The 9,924-nt window shown below is 39.9% G+C and overlaps 1 protein-coding gene across 1 annotated transcript in view; it reads right to left on the reverse strand.

Annotated features, from left to right (window-relative positions):
* LRFN5 (leucine rich repeat and fibronectin type III domain containing 5) overlaps window positions 1–9,119 on the reverse strand; it is a 250,664-nt gene extending 241,545 nt beyond the window's left edge. The window contains exon 1 of the mRNA XM_024762070.1: window positions 8,972–9,119. The gene's annotated coding sequence lies outside the window, so the exon portion shown is untranslated. The remainder of the gene's footprint in view (window positions 1–8,971) is intronic.
* Between the last annotated feature and the right edge of the window lie 805 nt (window positions 9,120–9,924).

Below are 9,924 nucleotides of genomic sequence, written 5' to 3' on the forward strand. Positions count from 1 at the left end.
AATTGGGAATTGAGTAAATCACCCAAAATCACACAGTCTTGTTTAGCAAAAAATAATAATAATTATTATTATTATATACTTATATTCCAGACTCAGGACCAAACATTCCCTTCTCAATGCAAACAGCTAGAGAATCCCCTAATGGATAACCATAAAGTCTTTCAAAAACCTCCAGATATGAAACATGGCAATTCATAGAGTACAATAAAGGGAAAAGAAATCGAGAATAAGATGCATATTCAGAAGATAGCCAGCATCCTTGAAAGAGGTTAAAAACACATTTATATAATAATAAACAAAAAACAGCTTTAAGAGATAGGAGAAAAGGGAAATCTACATATAGCTAATATAGCATCTTCTTTAGAATCAGAAATATTTGTATTTCAATTCTAGCCCTATTGTCTGTTAGTCATATAATCACGGACAAGGAAACTGTTCTCAGCCTCAAACTTGCTCCTCTATAAATGTATACAATCATGCCTAAGCTGAAGGTTATTTCATGGATTAGAAGAAAGTAAAAACCAACAGTGTACGCAAAGGACATTCTCAGAAAGTGATGATGACGATGATGATCCTGTTCACCATCATCATCGTCATCTAATCATATATTATGCAAGATACATTAGCATCTTTCAGTGCTTTCCACATAGTACATGGAGACATTAGCATCTTTCAGTGCTTTCCACATAGTACATGGAGGAAAACTCATGTGCTTTCCTCAATAGAGAGGATCTTAGAATTTTAGTCATCCTCAGGCTCTATTTTACAAAAACAGCTAATAATCTTACCACTCTGTCAATAAATTTCCAATCAGTCCGTTAAAAAGGAAAACAGACCCACTGAAAAAAAATGTTAGCTATATGAGAACAAAGAAAAAAATGTTTTTAATCATACACAGAAGATAAAGGGAAGGAAAAGAAGTTGGGGAAAATTTAATATCAGTATAAGCTGCCTTAAACATGTCATGGGCTGGTCCCCAAGGGCTTTCTGCAATCACCAACATATACAATGAAGACATGAAGTCATTAAGAAAAGGTTAACTATATTCAGAATTAGTGTGTTAATTTTAATAACTATCAGCATTTCCATTAAAAGTAAACATCTAAAAAAAGCATTTCTAAATATGATGCCTCAAAAGAATAACATTCAAGACCATGGAGAATGGTCAAGAAGGAGAAGACTCATTCTACAAGGATACCAGATAAAGGGAGTTTGACTATTTCCTTTTGTATTCAAATAATTTTCCCTTTGTTGGAAATTAGGAGGTGACCTCATATGAAGGCTGGGGAAACTACTAGGAGCCTAAACATGGACTTTATTCAATAATGGAGGAGGTAACACAAATTAAGTTAGTAAATATACTAGAAATCAACATCATCTAGGTTTAAGGGTAAGTTAAGAGGCAGAGATATGGGAATACCATCAAGACTGACTCGGGCCTAGGGCTACCTCACTAAAAGAATATGTGTTCCTCACTCGAGATTTCAGCTTCCCAGAGTGGTATCTATGCCATTTGGGCTTTTGTGTCTCAAAGGAGAAATGGCTAGCAGAGTATCAAAGCATGAATTAAATAATGAAGAAATATTTGGTAAATGGATCAAAGAATGGGCCTTGAATCATTCTTGTCTAAATCAGAGAGCCAACCCATAAAGTTAGGGCGAGGTGAAAATCCACCTTGTCTTACTCCATTCCATTGTTTCTCGTATATATTATGAACACCAACACTGAAATTTATGTTACTTGTCTCAATATTTAGTGGAGAAGATTTAATTAATTTGAGCACTAGGAGCAAATCATGTGATGTGAATGTTGAAAGTGTGGTCTCAGGCATCTTTACTAGTGCCTAGACTCAGAATGGCAAATACTTTAAATCTTGTGACAAAAACTTGAATTGACAAGTCGTAGCATCTTAGAGATACATGTTCAAGACTTGTCCAGGCTCAAAAGGGAAGGCGTCATTGATCAAACAGTAATATCTGACAGGAGTGCTAGATGGAGGATTACTGCATGTACCTGGCTTTCTCCAGTGTCAAGAGTAAGGAAACAATGGCCCGGCTCAACTCTACGCTAGGTAGACCCACAGGGCTTTTTGGTGCTGGTAACGTAATTCAGTAAGAAGCAAGAAAACAGATTGGAGCCTATCTCAAAGAGGGTAATGATGAAGATTTATGATAGCTAAAATTTACTGAGTGTAAAAGGTAAAAGGCTTGAAATCATGACACATAGAAAACTGTCCCAAACCTGTTTAGGTCAAGTTATGTTTAATCATAAGCAGAGCAATTGTCGGTTAGGGATCTTGAGTAACTGAGTTTAAATATTTGAGGTACTGTTACTGGGAATTAGACTTATTGTGTGTCTCTCCTCCCATATTAAAATTAATCAGAAGCCACAGGATACCAGATTTTGGGCTCAATCCCAAAAAGGAATTTTATGATAAGACTATACAAATTGGAATAATCTACTTTATATGGAGTAATTTTTGGAATCACTGAAGGTATCCAAGCTGAGTCAAGATGACCACATGGCAGGAATGCTTTCCAAAAAATTTAAGATTGAATGGATGTCAGAATAACTCAGAAGTTTCATAATGCCAAACTCATCAGGGGTTAAAATGAATTTAAATTTGAATGTCTTGGGTAAGTCAGGCACTCTCCAGTATAACAGAGATCCTAGAGCCTACAATTTCTTAAAGCCAGCCAGATTTCCTGCTTTACATCTTCTGCTTGATCTCTGAGCACACCGGACTGCACGACCCCTGGTTTGGATGACCTTTAGCATTCCCTGGAATCCTGAGCATCTATGGCCCCAAGAATAGGCTTTGAAGTCATTCAATTACCACTTCTTTTAGTTTTCTCCTTTACCCTCATGATAGCTAGTGATGAGATGATAATGATGATGGTGATGATGATGATGACTACAGCTAAGTGTCTTTTATTATTAGCTTCATTTAGAAGTGAGGACACTAAGACTCAGACAGGTTATAAGACTCGCTCAAGGTTATACCGGTCTGAGACACAGGTATATGAAATCCCAAAGTTCATGCTTCTAACCACTGTGCAATACCATTGACCACAAAACACAGTTACGATTTCCTGATTTCCTCTGTCTTCCCTACTACAAAGCATAAAATATCAAAATAGAATTTTAAAATATCAGTTATTTACAAGCTATACACTTGTTTATATCTTTCATGTTACTAAGAAAATAAGTTTCTTGAGGTCAGCATCCAATGTCTAGTTACATGTTGACAAAGTGCCTGACATTTGAAGAGTCAATACAAGGCGAATGTCCTACACAATTACCATAAATAACCCCCAATTTTCAATTTAAAGGTAGGCATATTTCTGTTAAGTGAGGCATTTCAAATTAAAATATATGTGAATACTAGTGATATATTAGTGATTATTAGTGATATAATGATAACTCTATCCATGTAGAATAAAGCATATGTCCTGAGTACTCAATTCAGTGTTCAATGTTTCCCTATAAAGTATATGCATTTTAACGCTGCTATACAAATGCTTTAGCACTAATAAGACAAGTGCACATAAATCACTTGGTAACCTAACTTTTACACCATGGGAAAAAATAACAAAAAGAGCTAATTATTGAGAAAATACCACAGCCTTTACTTCCAAAGAAGGTACAAGAAAGTTAGTTTTCATGGTTACAGAGTTGATATGTTTCCACTAGTAAATCACTTTAATGCAAACATAACTTTGGAAGTGATACCACTAAGATTCATGATTACTTCAAGACAGGACATGAGAAGTCAACATGGGTGACAGAATCTGGAGAGCAACTAATATATGTCCTTTAGGTCTCTTTAGCAACTCCTTAAAAGAGCTACAAAGGGCAAAGTGAAAATACAGTAATGTAAACAGTACTGTTTTGGCTTCTAACTCTTGATTAAGTGTACTAGTTCTAATTAAGTATCTATTGAACTAATTGGCATTTTCTTTTGTTCTTTTTCTAAGAATTCAGAAACACTCTCAGAGCTGGTGAAAGGATCCTACAATTTTATTCCTGTATCTTGTTACTTTTCTGGAGAGTTTTTTTTTGTTACAAAATCTAAAATAGATTCAACATTCAGTGGTAATTCTTAATTGTTCTTCATAAAGATTATAATAACACCGATTTCAAAATATTTCACTGGAAGCTTTTTAAAAAGCAATAAATTACATATATGCTCCTACAAAGAAAAGAAGAAAAGCATGAGGTTTACAATTAGATTTTATTAAAAGATATATTTTCTAAGAGCACTTAAATTGGTCAATTGGCATTTTCCTCCCAATGTGACCAAGTTTGTAACTTAATAAACATAGGCTATCAAAGCCAATTTCCGAGAAACCTTACGGATGTAGTTTGTAGTTTAAATAAAAAACCCTTTTCATGTGACTTACTTGTTATCAGTAAAGTGACAGAGCATTTATATAACCATGTAATTCCTTTGTAATTTTCTATCACTTGTTAACCATCTTCATAATTAGTATTAAATTATGTCATAGATCAGTAAAAAGCATTCTGTCAGAATAGAATCTATCAGAACACTAAGATGAAAAAGCTTAAAAAACAGCACTATATCTGAATTAAATTCTTTATTTTTTCTAGCTCTTGTTATACTTACATAAAACAGGAGTTTTCATAATAACATATAATTTATGTTGATAGAGCATAATAAAAATGGTACACCTCTAACCAGAATAGCTTCAATACTTATAAACATAATACTTCTTAATTTCACCATGAACACACCATGTAATGGACAAATTATACCGCCTTAGATTTTAAATAGTCCTCAATGATTGAAGGATGCCACAGGAATAAAAATGTGGGCTGTAGAAATATAATAAGTAGTCTCACTCTCAAGGTTTATTGAACAAGGCAGAGCTATGCACGTGTGTGTCAGTGGAATGATTTAGCAAAATTACCAGTTAGTCATGTATCCTACAGGGTCACAAACACATCTATTAAAAGGCCTGAATTTATATCTTTACTCTTCAATGAAACATAAAACTCAGAACCATTTATACTATACACAAAACTCTGAAAGTAATGCCAGTATATTACATTTCTGAGTAAACAGAAAATAAAATTCACTGGAATGAGTCAGTAGATTAGCCAGTTAAGCCATCAGAAACTTTCAAGTAGCTTTCTTCTTCCAACCTTAAAATTGGCAAAAATACTTAGCAATCTTATTTATAGTAAATTTTCCTTAAAATAACTGGATATGATATAGAACTATGTTATGATATAGATATAGATATATCTCTATATATAGATATAGATATATAGATATAGTTATGATATAGATATATCATAACTAAGTTATGATATAGAACTATGATGTAGTAGCTTTATGTAGAGGCAGGAACACTGTTAGAAATCTGCAGGCATTTCATCCCAACCACATATCAACACAGCAATGGTATCAGCAGAAAGCAAGATCCTAATTTCACCAGCTAGAAAACTCAGCAAAACTAAGAAGTCTAAAGTGCTTCAAGAAGCAAGAGGAAACAGAACACTGGTTTAAATGCACAAAAGGGAACTTATGGTCATTCATGAAAAGATAAAAGGCAGTTATAACATATGATGGTCATTTAAACACCAGTGCCATAATCAGACACTGCTTTAATACCAGGAATACACTGAATGACAGACGAGATAAAAATACTGGAAGAGGGGATAAGGGTGGGGCAATCTTGCCTCAAGTGACCACAGCTCTTGCTACATACTCTTATGGAAAAGGAAAGAAAATCACCTCTGGCTGGTATCAATCAGAGATATATTTGATGAACCCCTCCCAAAACACATAAGCACAAGAATCTCATTTCAAAACTCAGGTGTGTGTGTATGTATGTATGTGTGTGTGTTCATATATACATCACATGTTTGAGGGAGGAAAAGAGGTATGCGAAGCACAGAAGACTGGTGTTGCTCAAGGTCATTCTCCTCTTGAAAAGAGAAAGTGAAAAAATGACAAAAAGGAATGGTCTCGAGGATAGGAGCTAAATGACAACTCCTTTCCGCCTGCCTATATGCTCACATCTGTTTCCATGGGTATCCTAGCTTTCCTATTGTTCTGCCCCTCTTGTTAGTGACCATAAGAGAGCTGACAAGGAAGGAAGGTTTTTCTAGGAAATTTCCTATCAATACCTGATAGTCTTGACCTATTAGTGAGTCAAGCCAGCTCTAAGTACAACGCTGACCAAGGGCAGTGGACTCAGATCCTCAAACTGGTTTGCACCTCTCTCTCTCTCCAGACAAGAGAGAAGAGAAGGGAGGCAGAAAGCTCCATTTTTTAAGGAACTTCTACACATGAAACTCTATGCTAGGGGGACTGTCTGTTTTTGACATTTCACCTACCTCCAGTCTGCACCAGTGAATGGCATTTTTAAACATGAATCACACCACAATCTATGTTTAGGCATCTGATCACTCAACATCCAGTTAATACATTTGTTTCAACCTTCCCAGAGGATGAGGGCACAAGGACAAGACTTAACCTGCAAAGGACTGAATCCTTAATGAGAAAAGGCCAGGGTGAAATGAAATGAGGGACATGGAGAAAACACAAAATTTTCCCAAGTACTAATATTTTCCACCAGTATCCCATCCTTCTTGGGCACCCTCTGAACAGGGATGGCTTATTTGCTAACAAATATTATGAGTATGCTATAGTTTCTGTTGTAATAATATTCTGAAGAAATCTGGGGGACAAAAAGGTATCTCTGTCAGATTTTTAGTATACACAAATCAATTTTCTGACTATGATTTTCTGAGCGATAGGAGAAATACAAATAAATTCACTAAAAGAGAAAAAGGAAAAGATGAAAGAAAAGAAAAATCCTCACCTAATTCCTCCCAAATTCAGTTATTTTTAGTCTTTATGTATGCAGGCAGTACCCTTTTCTTTCTGAGTCTTCAGAAAGTAGAGGGGGGACCTGCTTTTCTGTTAAAGTCGAGTTATACTCCCTATCCTTTCTTGGCTCTCCCTAGAGCTCAAAGTTACAGAGCAAATCTGTCTGAAGAGTGGCCTTCAACTCCTTCGTGTTTATTGGAGTTGGGGTGCGGGTAGGTAGCAGTCTTTCCAGTGGTATTTCAACTGGAGGTAAAACAGGAGTAGAAATGACCTGATTAAATCCAGGAGAGCAAGAGGGGAGAGAAGAGAGGAACAAATGGAGGCCTAGGAAAAGCACACTTCGTTTCAGGTTTTGAATCCTGAGAAATCATGCAGTATCTGAATATCAAGGCATTTTTGCAGCCAGCCAGCTTTCCTTCTATGTACTTGAATATTCATTTACCAAGAAGGGAGAGGGGGCTGCAGGCGCAGGAAATCGGGCAGGACCTCACTGCCCACCCCCACCCCCCTACGTGTGTCTCTCCACTTCCTCCGTCTCAAATCCAGGCAGCCACCTCTGCCATGATGCGCCCGCTGTCTGCCAGGGGGCCTGCTGAGCTCTCCCGCCCGGCCCCAAGAAAGTGTCAACGCGGGCCTGGCAGCTGCAGCGGCGGAGCCCAGCCCCCAAGCCCGCTGCAAACACGGCCTTGTAGCACCACCAGCCTGCGAGGGCTGCAGCAGCAGCCGAGCCCAATCTCCAGAGTAGTCGGGGACATCAAGGCGCAGGGACAGCGACAGCAGCTAGCTAGCGACCGGCTTGTAGTCTGCAAATACCATCATACGGATATCTATTTTAAAAATGCAGCGGGCGGAGGAAAAGCAGGCAGCGCCCCTCCACTTTCCAAGCGGCTTCAGCAAAGAGAAACCCCCGGAGCAGTCCCAGTCACTGCTTCCAGGAGCAGGGCACCGTGCGCTCGGCTGAGCCAAACCCTCGGTTGAGTGCAGCGAGCAGGCAGCTCCCAAAGGCGGGAGACAAACGAGCATTCCCTAGCTGAATTATTCAGACCGCCTTCACTGTCTAATAAAACATTGATGAGACTACTTTGGAAGTGCTTTATTTTCTTAATCCTAATGCCCTCGAGAAGGGAGAGAAATTTTCTGTAGGGGACGCAGAGGTGATGGGATAGGAAATGAGAGAAATAAGGTGCGAGGGTAAGGGGCTTTGGAAGTTCACTAAATTTGTTCTGCCTCAGCCGGCTGTGGGAATCTCCATTTTTAACATATCAGACCCAATATGTTAATTAGGCAGTCGCAAATCCACCCTACTCCTTGTAAATCAAGGCACTGGCAAGAATTTTCAAAATACCCATTATACAGAGACAAACCAAAAAAAAAAAACTAGAACAAAATAAAAACAAACCACGCGCGTACAAGCCCCTCTCCACAAGCGAGACAATGCAGCTGGGGACTGAGGTTGTGGTTTTAGCAGCGCTCCTCTAGATATGGATCTATTTTGCTACATAAAAGCAACCCTGGCAGTTAAACACCGTATCTCAACACATACACCCGTGGCAATGAATTCCCTTCCACTCAAAGCAAGTTCCAAGAAAACTCTATTTCGAATTAAAGTCTCCAGATGCATAATTTACAACTACTAAAGGATCTGGCAAGCTCGTCGACAATCAGGAAAACAACCTGGCACCAGAGGAAGAGAAGGGTCAAAGTGATCCCTGCCTGAAACGATGGGTGGAAACCAAACACCCTCTCACACTCCACAATCTGGGAAGGGTTGGATACCAAATGGTCCGTGGCAACCATAGCCTGAAGAAAACACGGGACTTTAATCTCTGGCATCTTCAGACAGGTTCAACACGCCTAGCTTCCAAAAACATCACTTAGGGTGGAGTGTATCCATATTTTCTTAGCTTTCACTACTAGATTAAATACTCAGGTATAGATTTATATTCTACCTACTAGAAATTATATTACATCACAGAGCGCCCTTGAATACCCAGCCCTTCTTAATGATTTTCAAAACATTAATAAGTAAAGTAGCCTGCAATGCAGATAAGACACTAGAAATAAGATCAGAGGGAAACTGGGTGAGGCGGGAAGTCGTTTGCTTGTTACCTGGTGCCTCTAGAGGAAAGACGGGCGTAGGAAGACTTTCTGCCCGCAGGTACAATCCCGGCAAGGTGTTTCCAGGTGGCTTTCACAGTCGTACGCGGGTCTCGCTCGTCACTTCGCTGCCCTTTGCCATAGCTCAGCACCCGCATCCTAGGGAGTCCGAGAGGCGGCTCCTGCCACTGCCGCCGTTGCCCGCAGGTCGCGCTGGGCGGGGGATCCGCGGCGATCGCCCCATGAAACCCGCGTTTCTGCACCCAGGGATCGGGCAGAGGTAGGGCGGCCGCGCACGCACACACAGAAACACACTCAAACACACACTCGCAGACAGGCGCGCGCGCGCTCGCATTCACACTTGCACACACACACACACACAGTACAGCACGGGGAAGGAAAAGCAAGGAGGTGACTGGTCCTTCTCACGATCGGCTTCGATGCCCACAGGACCACGGGCAGCAAAGAGAGTGGTCTAGCATAGCGGTTCTATCACGTTTCCTTCAAGTTCTCCTCCAACCCAAATCCACGTAATTCAAGAGCTGGTGACATTTTGGTGGGGAGGCAAGAGCCAGGAACCAGCAAGGAAGAGTCGAAGAGTCGGGGATTTTGTTAAGCAGTTTGAAAGGCAATTCTTTTTACCTTGATTGTGCAGAAACCAGCTCGACAGGCTGAACTTTTGGCTTCAAATTATGTCGACCGAAACGTAAATATCCTTCGGGCCAAGACAGGAAGGTCTACATGCACAGAAACAAGACGGCTGCAAGACCCTCTGGTGACCTTGTGATGTACCTGGAAGCAGGTTAATACTGGCGCTTTCCAAGCCTCTGGGTAAAGCGATCCACACACAAGGGCCCAAAGCTGAGCAGCCCTTCCGAATCCAGACTGGAAAATGGGTCTGGGCGTCCTCCGCGCTCTGCGAGAAGCCAGGCATCGAGGGGGACCGGCGAGTTAACACATTTGCT

The sequence above is a fragment of the Neophocaena asiaeorientalis genome, unplaced genomic scaffold (assembly GCF_003031525.2).
Source record: "Neophocaena asiaeorientalis asiaeorientalis breed wild unplaced genomic scaffold, Neophocaena_asiaeorientalis_V1.1 scaffold190, whole genome shotgun sequence".
NCBI classification, from domain to species: domain Eukaryota; kingdom Metazoa; phylum Chordata; class Mammalia; order Artiodactyla; family Phocoenidae; genus Neophocaena; species Neophocaena asiaeorientalis.